General features: G+C 43.4%; 1 protein-coding gene across 11 annotated transcripts in view; it reads left to right on the top strand.

Moving 5' to 3' along the window:
* Positions 1–3,858: 3,858 nt before the first annotated feature.
* Positions 3,859–24,041, top strand: part of eya1 (EYA transcriptional coactivator and phosphatase 1) — a 70,465-nt gene continuing 50,282 nt past the window's right edge. For 10 of the 11 annotated variants that reach the window (XM_062521325.1, XM_062521332.1, XM_062521322.1 and 7 more), the window contains exon 1: positions 22,377–22,648. The gene's annotated coding sequence lies outside the window, so the exon portion shown is untranslated. Of the gene's footprint in view, positions 3,865–22,376; positions 22,649–24,041 lie in introns of those variants that run through there. The other variant, XM_062521324.1, reaches the window with a different exon arrangement.

Below are 24,041 nucleotides of genomic sequence, written 5' to 3' on the forward strand. Positions count from 1 at the left end.
CATGGTTTAGGGTAGTGTGTGTGTGTGTGTGTTGGTGTGTGTGTGTGTGTGTGTGTGTGGGGGGGGGGGGGGGGGGGGGGGTATAGATGTTCTATAATTTATGTCTAGACTGAAAATGTTGGCCTGCGTCTTGATAGCGCCCAAGGCTTTTGCAGCATTTGGTGTCGCTGCTGCCTGAATTCCGAATCATTGTCCTGAGGTCTGTGTGTTTGGAAGACGGAGTCTTCTCTTTCAGGGCAGATCTCGAAACGGTAGCTCTCTTTTCATTATCACAGCTAATTATTTGGTCGTTGTTCAGATCTCCAAATAATCTGGATTGGATTATAGTGCTCCATTACTCTCTGTTTTCACCAGAGCCTGAATGCCTGACTAGACACTGGGACTATAGTACATTTGTTAAAATATAATTATAAGGCAATAACACAGTGGCTGCAAAACTTGCAAAGAAGGCAGATTCCAGTGTCCTCTCACAAGGCTTCAGTGGCCTAACACAAAGACATGCAGCATAGATATGTCTTTCCAAATCAAACATCATTACACAGGCAGTTTCATAGCTGAATCTGTATTATCATGACTTGGAGTTTCATTTACCTAAATATTCAGGATGTATTGTCTTATGTGGTCTTTCTGCTGCTTTTTTTCAGTGAAAATATAATGGCTCATTCGTCTGTAATTGTCCACAGTGTTTACACTTGGTTTGAACCCACATCCGCCTCTCAATAGAGAGCATTTTTGGTCATCAGAATGTGGAACAGTTATTAGCCATGGTTCTTGGGCAGGTCATACAGTTACATACTGTACCTTTTCATTGGAATGGAGAAAGTTGTTGAAAGGATCTCAGCCCGCAGTTCCTGGCGAAATCATTAGGGGCGGCCGAATCCACGCAGGTTGGTACTTGTTAATTTGTTAATCCTACTTTTAATTCGACTTGACGAAAGGCCCCTCGTAACACACGGGAAGCTTTCGAATGTCTGCATTCAACCATGCACAGCAGCACAGAGGCAGCGTGACTCCCGCAGTGAGAACCGCAGAATTCAGCCGAGTGCTTTTGAATGCTTAATTGGGCTTATTTGGCTCTTTCAAATGTTCATTTGGGCTAATTTGGCTCTGTTGAACGTTCTGTTTGACCTCTGACCCACTGCCCCTCAGCAGATTGATCAGATGACGTCAGCGCAGAGGGTAGATGTCAGGCTCGCGCTTGCGGCTCAGCCTGGTCAGAGTCAATTAGAGCGCCCGTGCCCATTACCCCCGTGATGAACCATAATATCACCTCCACGGGGCACGGGAGAGAGCCGAGTGCTTCATCTGGGATTCAAATCCAATTTCGGCCTCATACAACTCCAGATGTTGGGCTCCGCAAATATGATTATCTTCGGCTTGCAAACGCTGAATGATATTAAGCACAATCATAACTTTCTCTGTCACTGAGTGAAAGTGGGGAAAGAGGGGGGAGAGAGAGAGAGAGAGAAAAGAAGAAGGAAAGAGTGAGAGAGACAGAGAGCAAGAGAGAGAGAGGGAGGGAGGGAGTGAGTGAGCAACAGCAAAAGTACAATGTGATATACAGCTCTGCCTCTCTGCAGTGTTTTTCTTTTGCCCCCAGTCTTATATATTTTCAGTGTTTTCAGTGAGACTAATTTGCTGTCAGACGAGGGGTGCTTTCGCAAACCGGGCAGACTCCAGAAATTAATTTATCCAAATAACCAGGCCCTCCTGGGTTAGCAGGGCAGGGACACTGAAATGGTCTAAGTAGGCAAAGCCTCCTTTTGAAGTCTGGAATGTTTTGACTGACTTTAAACAGGCGACTGGAATGAAAGGATCGTTTTCACTGACCCATGGGATTTTTAACTATTTTCATACACTAAGAACAAAACAAAGAATGAATGCCCCTGCTGATTTGCATTGACTTGGCAATCAGAAGGCAAGGAGGGGGAAGTGAAACTGATTTGGGGCAGGAGGGAGACTTGGAAGCCTTTGTCAACAAAAGAAAGAGATAAGCACTTTTAAAGGGGGAAAAGCACAGAAGAAAATCTGTCAATCTCTTTAGAAAGAGCTCCATTTGAAATTTATTTGGCCTTTTACAACTTCGTAATATTTTCCTGATTTCTTTCCCGAATTAACCTTGTTAGATACTTACTACCCTTATAGCAAATGCCAGGTGTGTTAGGGTTTGAGAGGTAAGAAATGGTTTCATTTCATTACAAGCTCCAACCTCCACACAGGATCATTCAATACAAGTTTTATACAACTAGAAAATGATCATTAATGGTGCACAGGATGAAGTTCTTTAAGGTAATGCCATTTGGTTCCGTTAGTAAAATAGCAAACGTACGTTGATTGAAACCCCCTCACTGTAGCTTACATTCTGATAATTAAAGAAAATGCAGCTTAAACAGGCCTGAAGAATTAATGGACGAAAAAACCAGGCGGGTCTTGAATATCAGGCACTTAAGTTTCCGCCTCAATAAATAATTCAGTACTTCGCCGCCATGCGTGGCTTTGGAGAGAAGTCCCAAATGACAGCTTTTTATAACCTATGACTCAGCGTGCACTAATGCCTCCGACATCTCCACGCAGACCGCATCCCCTCCTGCCAGATCATTTCTTCTGCTGCATGCTCCGCTATTAGATGGAGGGGGCTGGGGCTGGGGCTGGGGCTGGGGGGGTATTGACGAATTAGCTTGTCTCTTAGCTTCCTCTCCTTTCCTGGGCACGACCTTGGAAACACTTGGTTGGGGCATTGTTCCTGTGTTAAGATAATGGAGAAGATATGCTCAGAGTTGTAGTAAAGTTTCCACCCGCATCTCTCTTGGAAGAGGTAGAGAGGTATTTCACATGATATCATGATCTGTTTTTTTTTTTTTTTTGTGAAATGATAGTGGTACGTTTTAGTAATAGTAAGTTAATTGTAAGGGAATAGTGTGTATTTATTGGTTGTTTTCTCTGATCAAATTAGAGATTGTTACCAGTAGTGTAAACTTACAGAATATAGTGTTTCAATGGTCTACATGGACTTTGTGGACTTTGACTTTTACATACATACGTACATTTGAAGTAGTGAAGCTAGAATGACAATAAATGTCTCTTCACTGTATTTAAAGTATCCTCATTTCCTTTCTTGTAAAAGCAAGATTTACAGATGCAAAACACTTTTTGTGAACGGTGCCTGCTACTTATCAATGAATCAATGTATTTCAATGTCGTTTGCTTGTTCATTTCCTGTACACTTTGTGGTGTATTTGTGTGAAACTTTTTTTAGTCTTCTGTGTTATCCTGCTGCAACTCTTATCCCTATAGTTTCACCCACAGATGCTTATGCATATGCAAACTGTTTAGCGAAGTGTGGTCTGGGTTTTCGTGTTTTACCAATTGTATGCAAATTGCCTTTCCAGCGTAGAACAAGATCTGTACCAGTAATAGGCAACATTTTCTGAAAATTAATAAAAGGTTACAAGGATTGAAAAAGTAGTCTATGATATTGCCAAAATGTCATTTGGTTGCATGCAACCTGTATACTAGTACAGTGATGCATTGGGAAGAAATAATATTTTAAAAAGATCAATTCATGGAGCACACTGTAATGCATATGTCAGCAAACCAGGAAGTAGTTCCACATGTATGGCTGCAGGTAATGGCAGGCTACTGCAGGCCACGGGTCTCATTGATGGATGTCAATGTCATACCCAGTTATTTAAGTCGAGTGGATGGACGATGGGGCCGAAACTAATGTTGAGTCCTGCCTGCAGTTTTAGTAAGCTTGCTGCTGCCACCTTGAATCTGACACATTTTTTTCCCTTTGCCCTTGTTTTACCTGCAGGTTAATGAGCCCAACCTTTGCACGCCACCCCTAGAACTGTTGAGTGTCAGGTAAGGCCACATTAAATCTGTTAATTGACTTCTGTTCTCATGGTTGAGGTCTGTTAGTAATTCACAGCACCTGTGACTGACATAATGGCTTTTCACCCCCTGCTTGGCGCCTGAAAGGGTGTAGAGAACAACTGCAAGCAACTGGAGTTAACTCACATTATTGTCTGCAAAGGTTTAAAAAGTAGCCAGCGATATTCTAAAAATGTAGGCTGTCTGTATGATACCTGGTGGTTTCACTAAGCCTTCACTTCACTGATGCACATGCAACAGACATTCAAGTTTACCTTTCCTGCGTTGTTATCAAATTAGAAATGAAATTTAGTTAACAACTTTTCAAATCTAAGTATACTGTATACTGTACTGTATACTGTATCAGAGTAGACATAGCATTGTTAATTGTGCAAACTTTTTTCAGAGACCACACACTGGTCCAAGTTCAGTGCTTCTGCGATTCAGATACGAAATATCACTCTGCACTATGCCATGCCATGGTGAAATTAAGCAGGTACCTTTCTACACCGTTTGCCTCTCTGCTAATTAATCAGTCTTCATTAGATCAAGACCGTAGCATGGGAACCAACAGCTCGCAACTTCTTACTGAAGTCGCTCCCTTGAGTTTTCCAGCGGGGAAATAAATCTGGTGAGGGTGATTAAGTGCTTGACAATAGAGTTAGCGCAGGGCTGCAGAGCTGTGTCGTAATGCAGCGGACAGGGGCAATTAGGCTAGCGGGGTAATTTACAGTACAGCTCGCAGGTGCTCCCTCCTGAACGGGGCAAGGGGGGACCACCAAAGCGACGGAATGAGATGATTTGTCCGCCGTTTGCTGGCCATTTTCAGGATCCCCGGCCAAGTAATCAGGGGCCGACGAGGGCTACTGTACCCATCGATCAAACCGTTGGGTGATTATTGATTTTAATTGTGGTTAAAAGCATAATTACCATGTGTTGTTTATAAGGCGTGATTGATAGCTTTTATACGTTGCTGACCTTATGCGTCAGTGCTGCCCGGCCGCTCTCCCTTTCTCTCTCTCTCTCTCTCTCTCTCTCTCTCTCCCACACACCGCTTCTACCTATTAATTATGAAATACTGTAGGTCTCGCCCATTTCGTTTTACGGCCTCTTCCTGTTGAACTTGGTGTGAAGGGCTGCTGTTTTTAAACGGGCGCATAAAACGAACGTGGAGAAATTCCCCCCGGGGCCCGACTTACTCCAGCATTATGTCATGAGTGTCAAAAAGCTAGTGTTCGCTCGCCGTTCCTAAGAAAAATAGTTTGTGATTTCAGCACCGTGGCACCATAAATTGCCATCGCGACTTCACACTCTGGAAAGGACGTGGCACCAACACCTAGCGTTATAGAATATAGCCGCGTAAGCACTCCTGGTTATTGCAGTGTTTCTCGCTTATTTTTAGGCTACCTCATACTGTCATCCTCTTAAATCAGCAGATGATGTATTGTATGACTGTCGTAAAGGAGACTCTGCCTGCAAGCAGGGAATATGCTGCCCCCTTCTGCTGGTGTGTGCCTCTCTTTCTCTCCCCTCTCTCTCCGTGTGCCCGGGGGCTTTCTAGATTAATATACAGCTCGAGGTTCGGCGCGCGGAGCGCTTCTCCGGGTTGGAAGGCTTATCGGCTTCTTGTTTGGGTCACTTCATTCGCTATCCCGCTGTGACCCCCCGGAGTAACTCTCGCCGCTCTGATCCCCTACTGTCAGCGCCTGGCGCACACCGCATGTGTATGTGAGCGAGGTGATTTCATCAAGCGGGCCCCTGGCCGCCTGGAAACTGCTGTGTTTTTCTCTTTAAGTCGGGCCTATAAAACAAGAGCACGGCCGGCGTAATAAATGTCATTGCCACCTACTGAGAGGGAGATAGCTGTTTCAGCGAGCCGCCGACAAACAGCACTCGCCAGAGGATTGGAGCCGAGGCGGAGGAGAGTGGTACAGGTTGGGGTGGGGTGGGGTGGGGTGGAGGGGGGGGGGGGTGTAATGTGAGTGAGTGGACTTAGGCATCGTCTCATGGCCTGCAACCCTGCACACACACACACACACACACACACACACACACACCACACACACTACACACCACACCACATGAAATCACTCAATTTGACCAGTTATATGTGCATGTTTTGCGTGGATTGCTATCATGGATTGCTCTGATTGCTATCATTTTGATCAGAAACTATGTCTCATATGTCTAAACTATGTATTAATTGACATGAAAACAGATATAGAGTTCCATGAAAAACACTGCAGATCTTCTATCTCTACGCCTTCAGAGTTTTTTTCTTTTTTCAAACATTTAAGGATCATTTTGTACTTCATTAATTAAATTCTGAGATATACCCTTGGGATGGAGTGAAACAGCCCAGTTAAAGCTTAATGATGTAACGGAAACTAAATAGTTGGCAGGATGTGAGGCTGTGGTGGTGGTGGTGCAATCTATCAGTCCTCACAAACTGTTGTCTTGCATGCAAGGCTATTTTAGAGGCCGCCCAAAAGGAAAGGTATATTTGCTGAGCACCTGCAATGCAACTTGTGCTCCGAGGACAGACGCAGTAAGTCGACGAGTATTTCGCCTTGCCCCCCCTGACAGACAAAGGATTATAGCCACTGAGCCTGGCTATTATTTCCACGGCCCTCCATTTGTTATTAATACAGGCTGTGACGCATCATTAGTGGACTTATTTTAGAAGTGATTATGCTTTCTATTTTAATGGCTTACATAAGCGTGTGATGATAGAACAATTGTCATAAAACACTGCCTATACACCACAAAGCTGTAAAACACCCCGAGTCATAAAGTGATTATATTTGGTGTTAACCTCAGTTGGGAGCTTTCGGAGTTGAAGACAGAGGTTGAGGAGGGAGGGTCTTATCACTTCAGTTCCTCCTTACGTGCTGTGCTTGTCTCTCCGGCAAGACTTCTCAGTGACAGAAAAAAAAGTGCCGATCGAAACAGTGCATAGCATGTTCGTCGCAGGTGCTAGGGTCCTCATCAGCTCTTAAATTGGACAAATGACAGTTACCGAGAGTCTTTGCCCCCCCGCATGGTGACATTGACTGACAAGTGCAAGGGGCTGCGGCCGGAGCCTTATGTAACTCCAGAGCGTGTTCCCGCTAAATTAGAGCCCCTGTTGCTACACACTGCCTCTTGCCCCCTCACACACAAATGAGGCAAGTAGGGCCACTGGTTCAAGAGTTCACTTTTTGGAAGCCAGCCGGAACTACTTAAGGGCGGTGACGTTGCTCGAGAACAGGTGGCGCAAGTGACATAATTTTGGCTCGATGCACAGATCCCCGAGAAATTACAACGCCTCGCCTTGCCAGATAAGTTATTACCCTGTCAATATACGCGTAATCTCTGCAAGAGGCGCGTTTGCTAATACCTGCTTTTAAAGAGGGGGATGAATTGAACTATTCACATCCATTTATTTTTATTTTTATTTATTTTTAAAAGCACTTCCTCTCACTCATCCCTGACACATTTTGGTCTTGAGAGTGCTTGGCTGAGAAAGCTATTTATTCTCCTGCACTGTTAACTACTGGCACGTATGCTTTGGACTGGAATGCCTTTCAGAATGCAGAAAATATATTTAGTTCTCGCCAACAGACAGCAAAAGGCACCACTGGGTCTAGCAGGGGTATGAGAACAGTTTATTTTTATCGCAGTATGGACTTTCAATTACGGTAATCTGTTGCTTGGCTCCTTCAAGAACTCTTGGACACAATTAAGGTGCACCATGTCTAAATAATTAAGAAGAGATTTTAACATGAATGAAGGTGAACTTTAATTTAGTATCAGTGCAGTCATGAGACTTTATAGATTCAACGGAAATTAGCAACACTAGAAAGGTAGCATAACATGTCAAATACAAGTCAAATGGAAGACTAAACTTTAAGCGGTTGCTAGTAACTTTGTTGTTTGTGAATTGTTGTTTTTGTTTGGTTTTGTTTTACATGCCAAATTCCTTTTCGGCAAGAGTTATTTACCAAGTGCAACAATACACTGAATACCCATGTCTTGACAACTATTAACCCCTTTTATGGGTAGATGAGAAGTCATTCATTAAAGAGAGGTTTTGTGGGGGGGGGGTGAGAGGGTGAGGGGAGGAGGGCACAGAGGGAGAAACTTTCCTTGAGGACATGAAACCCTTGTAAGACAGCGTGGAAACTCCGACCAGGAGCCAGGCTGGCAGAGGAACTGTATCAGGTGCACATACTGGGCAACAGTTGGGACACAGCATCAGAGCCACTGCTAGTCTGGTAGAAAGAAGCGATTCCTTTTGTACTTACAAAAGACAAATCATTTATACTTAAAGGATGGACTAGAGAGGAGATTGTAGGTAATGTTAAACAATCAACATGTATCGCCTACAGTAGCTGGTATATAGTGTGTCACCCTTCGACATAAAGTCATTTTGAACATGAATTTGAAGCTGTTGTGCTCAAAACTTCCTCATACTTGTGTATGTGTACAGGGCTTCTGAACAGGAGTGAAACAAAACAAAATGGAGCGAGAGCAACACTCTCGTTTGGCTGCTGTGAAAGGCACCTGCCTTATGACTGCCTCTGCTCATGGGCCGAGGGGGGGGGGGGGGGATTTTAGCCAAAGCTCAGTAAATCTGAAGGCAAATCCGTGCAGTTAAACAAGGATGAGCAGAGAACAATACGCAGATAACTGAATTACCTGCATGCTAGGAACACACAAAGGCTGTTTCTCGCAGCTAGGCAACTGGCGTCCCACTGTTTGTGTTAGGCAACAGCAAAGCCACACAGCAAACACCACTCATCCTGCTTAATTGCTACGTAATTGCTGTGAAATTGTCATATTGGCCTATTTAGCCGCTCTTATTCAAATAGCAGGTCTAGTTTGGAAGTGTATTGAGTAGTTAAGTGGAGAGGCTTTCTTGACAGGCCAAACTAATTGGTGGATTGAAAGGCCTATAGGTAAAAACTTGTCTGTTTTGTGGCAGGCATGGTTAGAGGCAGGCATAGAGTGTGTGTTCAATGTAAAAAGATTATGAAGCAAATGTGTGCTCATATGTTATTACATATTAACTTCAGAAATCCATCTTCCTCTAAGAAAAAGGTTGTCAAGTAATTCAAAGAAATAATAAGAATGTAATCAATTAAACAGCAATTTCCCATGCACGATCAGCCTCTCCACAGTGGCAGTAAGTTAATATAAGCAATATTTTCTGAATTATTATTTTGTAATGTTAATGATAAAATTACACAGGATGCCAAAACATCCCTAATGTTTTATTCAGCAACAAAACCTTTAACCTTCTTTCCTTTCCATGGGAACAAGCTCTAATTGTCTTCACACAGGCCTTATTAAAGTTCCAAACCTATTGGGATAATAAGGAGTCTACCTTCCAGGCAGGCATCTTTTTCCTGTGACAGTAATTTACATATGATTTATTTAGAGAACAAGAGGGTAGACTAATTTTATTTGGAGATTTTCCCTTAGTTTTAGCAATCATTAGCAGCTCAGCCTAATCCGATTTTGACAATTTCATCAGGCCATTTTGGAAATCCTCCCAGACCTCATCAGAACGATGCATTTATTGCTAAGTGTGCTCTATTGCATTAGCACACAATAAAGCGACCAGGGACTGCTACAGAGGTTTATGGAGAATCCAGTTAACACTCTGCCAATTCGCTCTTTATTGGGACGCAATCAATTCTTATTCACTTTAAAACCAAAAGCCTTTCTTTCATTGTGTGCCATCTCCAGCTTATCAGCAGGCTAAACAAATTACTCTGTTGTTGTTCCCACTGAAATGTTAACGTTTATGCCTAAGATTTCCTCTTTAAAATGCTCTATGGATGAATTGTGTGTACATTACACAAGAATGTATTTATTTGCAAACATAAACACATACATGCATATGTAAGTGTGTGCATATATGCAGTAGATAGATACACACAATTGTGGAGAAGAAAATCTATATTTTAATGTAGATATGTGATTTATGAACACAGTTATAAACTTGCCATTCATGTTTACACATACATAACACAATACAATTATAAATGAATAGAAAAGATGAAGTCATTATGGGCAAAAAGAGATTCCTCATTTATTCAGGGTTTACTTGGGAAAGGATATTCAACCATTGATAGGGCAAAGAACGTAATCAGAGTATCACTAATCAACAAAGCATTCCATTGTCTTCTTGGTTGATAATAAGAAACAAATAGTATAGTAGATATAGATATCCATAAACAAATATCACCACCTCCTCACCTGCTCAGCTGCAGTCTGTCCTCATATTTGCAACCCTATATGGAGACCAACATTTTAGTGATTGCCACAGTTTCTATGTTTCTGCAACACGATAGCGTTCAGGTTTCACTTTATTTTACATAAGTCGGTGATTCACCTTAACATTCAACCTCATTGAACATCTTAATGGCTTCGCTCAAGAATGCCCATAAAGGTGACACACACACACCCACACACACTGACACACACACACACACACACACACACACACACACACACACACACACACTAAAAATGCTTGCTAGTGGCTCCCATCAGAGAGTGATATAATATTTTTCTTCCTGGCAAATACTAATTTTACACCTTGCATAATTTTACCTTGCATAATTGTAATGCAGCTGTGTTTGACTTAGCAGAAAAGAACTGGTGACACTGACACACTTTTCCCTTTTCTGGTCTGTCCTCAAGCGTATTCAGTTCTGAACACACGGTGGTCCTGTAGACTACGTCATGCAAAAATCAGCTGAACGCACAATTATTATAAACAGAGCAAACATCCTGAAAATAACAAACAGCCAGCTTGCTGCCATGTATTATTATTAGTTTGTAAAATGACTTTTTCGGACCTTCAGGGAGTGCTGAGGGCTCTCTGGTACGCTTTCAGCACATTGATGAGATGACAAGTTAGCATTGATCTGCCCGTACTTAGCCGCGTCCATTAAATAATGTATGGGCCTCTGTGCATTACTGCACTGCGCTGCTCTGTCCTCGTGCCATTAGCCCAAGGTAGCAGCGCCATGTGCCCGTCAGACCTCAAAGGTCCTTCGGCTCTCATTTTAATTGAATTATCCCCATAATGAAATCTTCCATAATGAGATTAATTTTAATTATTCATAAGGGCTGGCCATTGCCAAAAGGCCTGTATAAATTATGCATGCCCTGGCTAAACATTTTTCAATTCATCACCTCTTTGCTTTTGTGAAAGGTGCTATTTATTAAGTGCATGACAGCTGACAATGATGATGCGTCAGATACCATCAGATCAGAGACATACCAAACACACTGCTGGTAATAGGACAGGTGGCACTTTAATTTCATTTTTATGAAGTCAAGGCAACACACTGCCAAAACATATTACATAAATGTACAGCTGTTGCCAAGTTGTTGATGTCTCCTCCTCAGTAGTGGCTAAAAGTATCTGCTTTTTTTTTTCTTAATTCAACCTCGATTGAAGAGTCATCCTAGGATATCTCATCACTGAAATTGTAAACAAAAAAAAGGTTGTGTAAGCAGTCAATCACTCATATTTCCTATATAGTGTTTTACATCTGTTCCACAGAAACAGATTGCAATCGTTCAGAGCAAATGGACACATTTTTTAGTGACAGGAGATAAAGAAGAAAAAAAAACCTGTGGTAACATTGACAGCTGTCACAGAGTGGAACTGTAATTAGCTGACAGGAACCTCGGCACTCGGTGCTCCCTGCCATGACAGATCGCACTACGGTAATCTAATATCCTATTTCAAATTCTGCATTCACAGAGAAAAGAAAAGAAAAAAAAAGACATTTGCTCTCTTGTGCCTCATCAGCTATTGAATGTATGTATAAGAAATGTGTCTGTGGCCGTGACTTGGGCGGTGGACAGGAATGCCAATCGGAAAAGGCTGCCAGCTTCATTCTTTTATTAGAACTCATCAATAAGGAATTAATTATTCAGGTGGAGAGCGAGGGGTCTGGGAGGCCTGATGTCAGCCATCTTGTAATTTTGTAAATTGCACAGTCATCATGTGATGGGCCATTCCTCACAGCTGTGTCGCCACGGTGAGGGAAGGAAGCACTGAGGGATCGACTGTCAGGCCAGTATTGCTTCAGAGCGAATGTTATGATATGACTGAGCCATGCATTTCAGATTTCAGACCTAAGTCGGATGATTTATTTGCTTCTTTTCTGAAGCCTCCAGGCAAGTAAAGCAAAATTAATTATTGGCATATTTTTTAATAATCACAATAGCACTGCATTTGATCTAATAGTATAGGCTATACGAAGAATAAAATAACTAGAAAGGCATTAATGAAAGTATAACAAAACAAAACAATAAATTCATTATCTATTTATGACTAGTGGTGGGGGTGGCGGTGAGCTCTGCTGGGAAAATAAAAGGGACAGGCCAAGCAGAATACTCATCCGCTGAAAGAAAAACCTAAATGTCCTCCCATTGTTCGGTCCCAAGCCCCGGCCAGGTGCAGCCAAGGGGCAGAACAATTCCGGCATAGTGAATGAACTAACCCCCCAATTACCTTGACTGTCCCTCCGATAGCCTTCATTCAAGCAAATGGGTCCTCTAATTGCCCTGACCAGTCTTACCTGTTTCACGTCCAAAACCGGACTATTCTTCTGTGGTGTATCCACGGCAACAGGAAGTTTTGTGACCTATAAAAAGTCGCCAGGGCCTGTAACTGACACTAGGCTGGGAGTGTAACCATGGCGCACACCAACACTATTTATAGGCTCATCAAGCTGGGCCCGCTCAAAACTGAGTCTCAATATTAGTTAGTACGGTGGTGAAATCCTCAACATCAAATACAAAATTATACTAAATGCGACCAACAATTTTTTTTATGTTTTACATCACATTTCATGCTAAATTTGAAATTTGTTCATGTGTGTATGTATCCTCTCTAGATTAGGTGTTGTGATAAATGGGTTAAGTTGATCTTTTTGAAGCCTAAGCCTAACAAAGCCTAATGTTTGCATAAGTGTGTGACAGGAGTATTCCGGGAATGGCTTTGTGGTGGAGCGGTGTTGTTGCGCGTGGCCAAGGAGTTATCGTCTGCCGGTAAGGTTGAATCATGCGTTAGTCATTCCGGTTCCCTTCCAGAGCGCCGGTTCAGTTTTCTCACAGTGTGTCTTCATCATTTGCACCAGTCAGTCAGGGTGAGGTCAGGGTGTCCATCCGATCACTTAGATATGATTTAAAGGATGAACACTGTCATAAACAGAGTCTTGTGTCTGCCTTTCGGATACACAAAGACATGATCTGTCACGATTGTTTTTTTCTTTTATTCACCTCATTTGAACTCGTGTAGTGTGTACAGAGATGCTAAGACAAATATGTTCATTACAATTTCTTTAGGCCCAGTAATATCCATACCAATAACAACATTATAATTGACGTTATGTTATCATATATTTTTCAGGTGTGACCTGTTACAAAAATAGGCCGACACAGGCATCAATTTTTCGTCCCTACTCTGCTACTCCGGTCAGTATTTCAGTTGTCGGAAACCTATAAATCACACGTCTTCTTCCTCTTTGGCCTTCCTCTGCATACCACCATCCTCACTTCATCCTGATGTCAGATTTCCATTTGTTGCTCCCGAGCGTCGCTGAGCGAGAACAGCACAATGCGTCGGGGTCAGTGGGTTATGCTGGCAGGGCCGTGTCGTCAGGTGAACTTCAAATACTGTTTTCATACCACTCTTCCTCTATGGAGTATCAGTGTCCAGGAACCCGGCATCTCCGTTTCCTCATGAGCGCACGCAGACCGAGCCTGCCGCCCGTGTTGACACATCTGTGTGTGTTTTCAGGGCTCTGTCTGTTTGCTCGTGTGTGGAAATGCATGCCCATGTGTGTGTGTAACCATTTTCCATTGAAACAAATATGCTTAATATTTCAGTATGAATACGTATATTCCACTATCTAGTCTATAGTGTCTACTGTATGTGCCATATGGAACAAAAGTATTTCTGAGTGTGCGCACACAATCTGAAACAGTTTTTCAGTTGTTCTGGTCATTCGTATTTTAATGCATGCGTAAAAATCGGCAGTGTTAAAATGAAAGCATGTGACAGAAGAATATCCTAAGAATGACTTCTTTAAGTTCCCGTGGAGGCCTTGCAGGAGTTTTGCCTGCATGACCGCTAAGTAAACCGCATACTTTATCAGCATCGCCACGCTTCAAGGGGAAATCTGCTCGGCAACAGGGGGGTTGTTTTTTTTTCTCTCCCGTTTTTAATGTCAATCATTCAGAGGCCCCTCACATATGATGTGGTAGAGCATATTTTCATGGGTACGGGGGGACCCAGGGCCTGGGAGCCTACAATGCAATTTCCATTTCCTCATAGAGGAAATCACCTTCTGAGAGAGGCCACAGTCATGCTGAACACATAAAGGGGAAATACACACGGAAACTTGGCACATCACCCGGGTGCTAGCTTCATAGCGCAAGTTGAAAAAAAAAGTGTGACTTTTTCCCTCAAAAGAAATAGTTCGGCGTATGAAGTTTATTGTTGTATCGGCCCTGCGTTTCCATGCTTTTTACTTGAGGAATATGTTTTTTGAGAGAGTACGTACACAGGACGTGCCGCCATGTTTTTCAAAACTAAATTCCACCACCGAGTTCCTGTCAACTGGTGAAAGTTGGGTGCTGGAATAAAAGGGGCAAAAAGGCAGGGGGTGGATTTGCTGGGGGGAGGGGGGGGGTGGAGTCTAACCTGTCTGGCTGACTTATGTCAATTAGGTTGAACAAGTCCCAGCACTAAAGACAGAAGTCACACAGAGGGGCTTTTTAGGGAGGGGGGCACAGTGTAAGTGTGTGTGTGTGTGTGTGTTTGTGTGTGTGTGTGTGTGTGTGTGTGTGTGTGTGTGTGTGTGTGTGTGTGTATATGTGAGGTGGGGGGGGGGCACACACACTTCAGCACTCTCATGCATAGTCTTAAACGGTTATTAACCTTTGGTTATTTTTGAACTTCTTGTCATGCCTCGAGTCACTTTATGTGACGCCAGTGTGATGGGGGGCACCTTCTGGCCCGGCAGGACGCTAATAGTTCACACTCTCTCCCGGGCGCGGAAAAAAAATCGCCCGCCTCAGCATCCTGCCTCCACCCCTGTCCTATAAAATGAATGGCATTCCCTGGCCAAGATAATCCAAGTGTCTCTTTTTAAAATGTGCATACAGTACACAAGGAGCTCCCGAGGATCGAGAGGACAGGGAAGCAACCCCAGCTGTTAAGTGTCCAACCTACCGAGATAAAAATGACCCCCCAACATTTTTTCGGTTGTCGATTAGCAACACACCCCGCTCATGCATGTATGTATGGGAAAGTGCCCTTGGTGACTGGGTTAAAGATTTTTTCGCTCCCTGCTGTAAAAGTTTGGATATGCAAGGCAGTTTTTTTTTTTCTCGCTCATTTCTGTGCTGGTGAACCATTGCAGTTTAGTTGAATTAGAGAGCTATGGTGAAAAGCTCCTCTGTGCTGCCTGGGCACTGCTTGTAACATTAAGCAAAGATATTTATAGCCTTGGCCACATCAGAGTTGCCTGGGTAATTAGCTAGTCATTTCTTGCCTAATGCAAAGCTTGTCTGCATTATTGGTCTGTACGTTTGATTTAAAGCAGTCATTGGTCAATATTTACTGTGTTGTTTTTGTCTAGTTCCAGTTTTGGTGGCAAGTTTGTGTTGTTCGTGTCTAAACGTCCAACCCCACTTGAGTTCTGTAAACCAGCTTGTTTGCTGGGTAGAGCACACCCTCGCACAATTTCCCAGTGGACCGCGAGCAAGACACTGCACAAAACACGGCACGACGCCGACTTGATGGTGCCATCTTTCTCTCGATCACAACACTTTGCTGTCACTGTGCAGAAGGGCAGTGCTCTCCCACCCCTCTGGTCAACTCCCCTCATCCCCCGCTCCCCTGCTCCCCGTTTTAAAGTGGCTTTCATCTGGCCAATTTAAACAGACAAGCGACCAGACATTTGCCTAATGTGTTTTTGTTATGTGGGCTCCTGGCCCTCACAAATGTGGAGGGTGGGGGGTGGGGGGGGTGTAGGGGCGGCTGGCGGCAGGGGTTCCTTAGTGGCCTCTGTAGTTTGTGCTGCCCCCCCTCCCCCCTCTGTCTCCCTCTCTCTTTTTCTTCCTCTCTCTTTCATTCTCTCTCTCTCTCTCTCTCTCTCTCTCTCTCCCTCTCTCTCTCCCCCCAACTGGGACGTTGCGCTGCGGTTAAGACCGTCCAGAGTGCGGGGCCGTTCCACCCTGCAGGGGAGTGCTCCTGCTGGGCCCGGGCCCTCAGTAGTCTGACCACAGACTCTCTGCTGACCTGGACCCAACTGGGGGAGGCAGCTGTGGCGGGGTGCTGGGGGTAGGGGTGGGGGGGTGGGGGGTTGGAGGGACTGGCACATTTCTGGATGCCTCGTCCGCCTGTGCAAGGAGCCCCAAGACAGTTGGGCCCTGCTTTGACAAATGTTCTTAAGAGGCGTTCTGCATACTCCATAGACACAGAAAGAGAGGGAGGGAGAGAGAGGGAGAGAGAGAGAGAGAGAGAGGGAGAGAGAAAGAGAGAGAGAGGGAGTCATTAGAGGGGGCTTGAAAATTTATTACCAAACATATTGGTATTTTAGGGTGCAGCTGATTTAAATTTAGTGGAGGGGCCACTCTTTCTTATTCAGGAATTCCAGATTCCAGGGGTGCCTTATTTTGGTCCGAGGAGTTTAAAGGCTGCTGTGGAGGGAAAGAATTAACAAATTATTGACTGTGACATGTTGACTCCATGCCCAATATATATTTCAGGACATATTTTGTACCGAGGGATTTTTTAAAGTCGGGCAGAAGTGCATTAGCGCAGTTTTATAATCACCCTGTGAAATGACTGTGTACTACATGTGTGAATACTACTAGTGATATGACACAGGGAGAGAGCTGTGAGCCTGCCAGCTTTTGTTGCTGTGGGAGCTGCTGTAAGTCATTTGGAGTTAGAATTATGCACATGCATTGATAGCCATATCCAGCCGTCCTGTCGCGTGTAGAATCGGAGTGCCGATAATTCACATTTTGCTCGAAAACTATCCTCGCAGAGATAAGGGAGTTGCAAGCTGATAGTAGAGCGTGTCCTTTTGAAATGGAAGGGGAACACAGACAGCGAGGAGCTTGCTACTATCTTGGCAGCCCATACATTCAACTGTACTGGGGCCCTGCTGGGGTGTTCCTGCTCCGCAGCCAACATAACCAGTGATATAAAAGGTGGGGACAAATATCTCACTGAATACTGGTTAGCTGAAAGCGTTGTGATTCCCATGAATAGTATGCTTGGCAATAGTACTCAGTTGTTGATATCAGTACTCTTCTTACTTGTAATCAAGTGTCTCCAAGTTAAATGATAAATCCAGTTTTCACTTTAATGGTTGACAACTCAGCTATTTGAATAGTCTTTTAAGTATGTGCCCCAAAAGACAATAGCGATAAATAAATGGCTTTGGTAAGAACATGCTGCAGTGCGTCGTGAAATATGGACCAGGATACACTGTACAGTCGTGTCACTTTGATTTCTACCCCTGGACACACTGCTGACTAAACATTTGTCTATGTTTAATTTTCTGTGTGTGTCCCTCTGTGCCTCCACGATGTCTCAGTCTGAGTAATAGGCCTGCAAAGCATGCTTGTTTTTCTTTTTCAGAGCCCTGGGGAGCAGTAAAGTGTCTGCCGGAGGATTTTCAGCCCCTCATAGGCCCTTCCCCAGGTGCTCCAAACCCCTCGTAAAGTCGAGCCTCTCTTTTTTTTTTCCTCCAGTCCCTGGACTGGCACGTCGACATGCCAGCATGGTGTTCCCTGTTGCAAAGCATTTGCATATTAGCGCCACGACCAGACCACAGTTGGAGTGATTCGCCAACAACAACAGGAATGGCAGGCGCCACTACCACTATTTAAGAACAAACTCGTTTTCTTGAGAAACGTTTGTAATTGTTTGTGCTCTCTGTGTGTAGTGTACATAAACGGAGTAAACATTGGTTGGAGCGCACGGGATGTCCCGCTAACATGATGGCATCATGCAGCAGTTGGACATTTAGTTGCGTGTTTTCTTGTTTTGTCTGCTGAGGTTAACCGGCGGCATTGTTCCGCGAGTGCGGATGAGAATGGCAAAATGTATTTATAGGCAGAGAGGCATGCGTTTACTTTCATCCGCAGTCGCCCTCCTCCGCTGTGCAGACGAACCTGCTGTTTGTTTATAGTGAAATTGGCCTTCCCTTTAACTTTCATTCGCCACTTGAAAGCACTTCACTTGCTACTAATTTACCTCAGGGAAAGGAGAAGGATGGGGGGGGGCTTCAGAAGTATCTGTCTGTGCTGTCAAAAATCTTTATTGTGGCGACGACTTGTCATCATCAAAGATCTGCCCTCTGCGCTGAAATGAAAGCAGGTTTTGGATGGATGGCTTTGAGATCTGTTGTGGTTATGGCAGTAGATTGGTACTTCTGTCTCCAATTGAAAGAAAAGCACTATATTCTCAATCATCAAATAGGTGGGTTTTCACTGTGTAATTAAGGTGCGCTTGTACCTATAATGTTTTATTTGAACGCACATCAGTAGAATCCCAGTTGAAAGGAGATGGTGTCCAACTTAGTGCAATTTCTATTATATAACACCCGTTTATAAGAGAGTCTAGACGTGCGGCAAACCAATTCAAATAGGGATTTAAAAATGCTGTGTAGAGAAGGTAACCATGAAAATGAAATTGCATGTTTTGATACTGGAGGCGGCCAGGAAAAGCAAGTCCCTGTGTAGTCGCATATCATTTCGGTGCGCACCCGGATAGACGGCCACTTGTGAACGTCCGCTTCCATGGAAATACCCCTCCCTCGCTCAGGCCTCTGTTGCAGGCACAAGGAAGTCGAGCTCAAGTTTGCTCGGGATTGCCAGCACCTCACTCGATTGCCCTCAAAATAAGAATCTGCTGCTAAAAGGGGGGCTCTCTCTCTCTCTGTTCCAATGCTGTTGTTTGGTGAAGGACGCCGCATGCATTCAGAGTGAATCGAGAAGAGGTGGAGGAGGGGTGGTGGTGGGGGTGGGGGTGGTGGCGGTTGGAGCGAGTGGCTGTGGGCAGAAGGGAAGGGAGCGGAGAATATCCAATACCAGTTGTTCGGCCTCTTGACAAATTACCATTCGGCAGCCTTCAGGCCCCGCGCGTGTCAGAGGACCAGGGGCAAAGTTGCGAGGCGCGGGGACGCAGTGCTCTTTTCCGCGCAGTCAATAGGAAAACACTTCACCTGGTAATGCTTACATAAATATAATGAAAGTTGTTGTTTTCATTAGGCCCGAGAAGCCAGTTCAGATTTCACATCTCGGAGGGTTGGCTTTTTGGGGAGGGTTCAGTGTTTCGGAGACTTGTGGCCGAAAAGGAACTCGATCTAACCCCCTCCACACACCCCACGCCCACCCCGACTCTCCTCATCCCCAAAGTGTGACATTGTGTAAACACTGTCGTGGGTTTACCCAAACAAACTTGCAGCGTATGCATTTGAAAATATCACAAGTGTTTTACAGGAGGGGGAAAAAAAGTGTTAGCATGTTTAATTTGCATGTGGTGGCCCCAAGTCACATAGACCATGTGCTTTCTCTCAATTTGTGAATGTGTGAACTGATGCTAATACAAAAGACATCCAATACGTGTTTACACAAAGTCCACATAAAATATCCTGGGATCACGGCAGCCTTCTCCATGATAATTCTACAGATACTAACTGTACACTCGGTAGTATCACACATAATTGAATGTGTTGAGATTCAATCGAGAGTATGGGGAATAGTAGCTCAACTTTGAACAAGGAATGAATCATAACGTTATTATGTGTCAGTGACACATTTCCTAGATAACCTACACAGTGAAGGACACTGTAGATCCCTCTCAGTGTCTAAATTGCATGCAGGCATCTACACTGTCCCGGAGTAAGACCACAGGGTCCCATCAAGATAATCCTCAATAAAGAAAGGCTTCACTTTTAATCTTGGCCCAGCTCTCAAATGTCTTGCTTGATATAGTTTTTGGCAAGTAATGTTTTAGCACTGATGTCAGTCCCAACACTGTCAATGCATCTTTGTTAAGCCCAGCTTGGGAAGATAATGACTACATGGCAGGAGCAATTTTTTGAATGATAGAGAGTTACACTGACTGAACAAAAAAAAAATCACAATTGCACTGGGTTTTGAGACAGTGTGTACAGTATGTTGGTTTTCAGTAAATTCATTAATGGATCAAAATATAACCCAAAATATTCTTGCATTGAGTGTTTCATAAAAAGATAATATCGTAATCATTTCACAATTTCAATTTACTCAAGTAAGTGTTTTTGTTTTGTGTTGCGTGAGTGTCTACAGTATATGAATTTTGTCTACAGTATATTAATTCATCTGGTTTACAGCCATCTTGCTTATGTTGTACATCCTAATGTAAATCCTGTTTTAAATTCATACAGGCTAAAAAAAGCCACTTTCTCAAAACTTTGTTTAGAAGTAGTAGCACATTTCAACATTCAAATTATGATTCAAAACATTCCAAAACATGCAACTGCAGATTCGCGGCTATGCAAAAAAAATGAGTTCGTTTAGCTTTGGAGACGTAAACAACTCTGGGTAATTACGCAGTACAATTGGAAAATAACTCACTTGCAAAATTACATTGAAAGCTAATTTCATACAGCTGCCACATGAACAGAATAACTCAATTGCCGTGTACACCCCTCAGCGATGGCAAAATAGTTACTTGAGAGTCCCTTCGCATTTATTAGCCCATTGAGTTATCAAAGACCTCTTCAAAATGCAATATATTTAATTTTCTCAAGCTGAAATGTGAAACTCCTGGTTTACCTGTAGGCACAAAGACTACAAGAAAGGGGGAGTGGGTGGGGGGGGGGGGGGGGTACACGTGAAAGGGTCTGCAGGGGCGGGTGGTCTCGTTTGCATCACGACTACATCAACAGCATGGCCCATGTAGATTAGGAAAAGTTGCAGCTTTGGTTCTATTTATACCGGCCCCTCAAGCCCCACACAACAGAGGCACACTCACGACAACCTGGGTCTCCCTTATATGGCTGCTCAATACGCTGCCATTGCCTGCCCGGAAGTCGTGCCAACACTACAAGGTGTAAGACTAAGCGCCGTGCGCTTCGCTTACTTCGTTCGCTAAAGCGTTCCTTTTGGAGTTACCTGCAGTACTGCAGCAAGTCCCGAACAATCCCCGAATCAGAGATAGAGAGAAATATCTACTTGTGAAATTAATATGTGGCAAGTTGACTTTCTGCAAAACAGAACCTTACACTGTGTGAAAGGTAAGGATGCTAAGGAGGGCTAACATCTTAAAGCACAGAGAAATGTATTATGCTGACTGTCATTTTAAGGCAAACATCATCATAATAATTTTCAAAGGCTTTTTGTTATTTTTCTATACATTTATTTTCGGATTTCTGTCATTGTGTACATCATCAGATATATGTATATGAATTTTCAGAATATTTTAATATTCCTATTAGTGTCAATAGTACTAATAGTAAAATAGTACATAGCCATGCAGTATGAACTATTGTAATATTTAGTAATTGTATATTGATAATTACCTACAAAAACAATGGTGACACAAAGCTTTTATGATTATCAATAAAAGCATTACAAATACAGCCAAATTCATAACAACCAGAAATTAATACAAGCAATGTGTTTTTTGTTTACTGTAGTAATAAACACCAAGAATAAAGTAAACAATGGGTGTTGTAACCTAGAGAAGACAGCATAGTAATTACTTTGCAAACGGGCATGAGGGTTACATGTTGATAATAGACATCCATTCTGCTGCACCAGTCCCTACAGTCGAGCTATAGCGGCAACAGGGGAGACCTCAACATACACATTATCAATTTAGTTATGGTTAAAAAAAAACTAAAAAAAATACCTTTTTCGAGACCTTGCGTCATATGGTTGACCAAGCTATATGTCTCATGTAAAAGGGAGAAAACTGTGTTTTTGTGACACAGAAAAAAAAGAACAGAAAACAAAAACATGGGAAACTAGAAGAGAGGAAAACAGAGAGAAAGAAAGAAAGACTGAAAAAAAAAACCTTTGCCCTCGGGGTGTGTGAGCAGAACTGCGAGATCCAGCCGACATGCGGGGATGGTTTGAGGGATCTGCCTTTTCATTGTCTTAAGATCACTGATCACAATCTGGAGAAGGCTCTGCTGCTTGGAGCCCAGGCTGAGTGAGTGACATATGGAGGGCTGGTGCTAAGAAAACCTCTCTGGACCTCCTCCGCACCAAAGCCTTCCTGTACGAGTGCACAGAGCAACTTTCTGCTTTTTCAAATAGCAGCCTGCCTCTCGCTCCCTCCCTCCCTCCCTCCTTCCCTCCCACTCTCTCCCTCCCTCCCTCTCTCGCTCTCGCTCTCTTTCTCTCTCTCTCTCTCTCTTGAGTTTTTTTTCCTTCTTCCTCAGACACTCTCTAGTCACTGCCTGCAGCAGTAATCGGACAACTCTCGTTCTCTCTCTTGGAGGCAGTCTCCTGAGATACCGCGCAGGGCTCCACGGGTTTTCACACTTACCATGAAAAAGAAAAAAAGTTGTTTAGTATTTGTAATTTGCGAGTTGACGCCGACAAAAAACTGAGACCCCCTTTTTTTTTGGCTTTTGAGAACTCTTTTTTGCCACTTTGAACCGGACAGACACACTTTTTTTTGCAGAGAAGATAGCAAGGAAAGAGTGGATAAAAGAAAGCCCAAGGATTCATCTTAATTGTAGTGAGTACGGTTTCCTTTATTTCAGTGCCAGCCTGCATGTCACTCCTTTACATTTCTGAAAACTTCCTGGTGCCACAGTTCTGGCTGGACCTTTTCACTCTCTGTTTTCTTTGAAACGTTTGGCTCCGGTGCAGATCTAGATGAGCTTGTGTGCGTGTGTTATTCGCGGAAATGAATGAATTCAGACACTGGCGGAGTGTGTTAGTATTTTATTACAAACATGACTCGCCCTCTCTCCATTTGTTGGACGTGAGGGACGCTAATATTCTCTCAGCCCATCACCAGCGGCATCGGTTAGAAGTGACAGAACACAGGCGTATTCAACGTGTGCGGCAAAATAGCCTATTATCACGTTAAACATGTTCTGTTGTTTTTGAAGCGAAAAACTACTGAAGTAACTTGATATTTGTCACTGATTGAATTACAGAAAATTAGTCGTATGCTTTTTAGGTGCAGTTGCATCAGAGGCCTTGTGTATCCATTTAATTGTGGACTCAATACAATACAGACATTGACGATAATAATTGACATTTTGATGGCAATTCAATAGGGGCGTAAATATATGACAGAATAACAGCAATAGCATTCCACAAAGTAAAATAAAGTTGTTGCCAGCAAGCCTTGGCTAAATTATTGATGCAGTAATGCTATTAAGATATAAATGAAATACTTAACATGTAGGCTATATACTGTAGATGATGCGCATATAGAGAAGAACAGTCCTTTCATATAACTCTACAAATTCTGAGTTATGCTTTTTTACTTAGCTTCTGTATTTATTTTCCAGCCTATGTTTATGGTGAAAACACAGAACCCAAACGGATGCATTTTCCCTTGATAACTCAAACACCTGGTCGCCACCTTTACCCCTTTGCCATATACTTTTTTTTTTAGTCTTCTTTCCTGTGATGGATGGCAAGCCTCTTTTCTGATACATAAAAACAGGTGTAGGAGCTGCTGAAATAAGAGATACAATTGTAAATCACCAAACATTTTCTAGTGTAGGATGTCCCTATGCCCGAAGAAGTTTACATTTTCCGTTCAGACAGTCCGAGCAGGGAAGGTCTCCACGGGAGACTCTTTTTGGCTGGCAGAACAAACAAAACCAACTCAGTTAAAACAGTTGACATCCAATGACATCTGGTGCAGCCAAGAATGCCGAGTGGAGACGCAAAAAGCAGCTCACTCAACTTGTAAGACACGGCGTACGGCAACTCGGAGGGGAAAGAAAGAGGTGTAAATGTCTGGGTTTTATTTTACACGGGAGACTAACACAGCACACACAATTAAACATTGTTTATGTCAGTGTGGAGCAGCTATCTTTGTTGTGTAACTACTGTGAGTCAGTAAATTGTATTTACGTTCAGCTGGGAGTCATAACTATGTTTTTAAA

Source organism: Sardina pilchardus, chromosome 19 (genome assembly GCF_963854185.1).
Source record: "Sardina pilchardus chromosome 19, fSarPil1.1, whole genome shotgun sequence".
NCBI lineage: Eukaryota > Metazoa > Chordata > Actinopteri > Clupeiformes > Clupeidae > Sardina > Sardina pilchardus.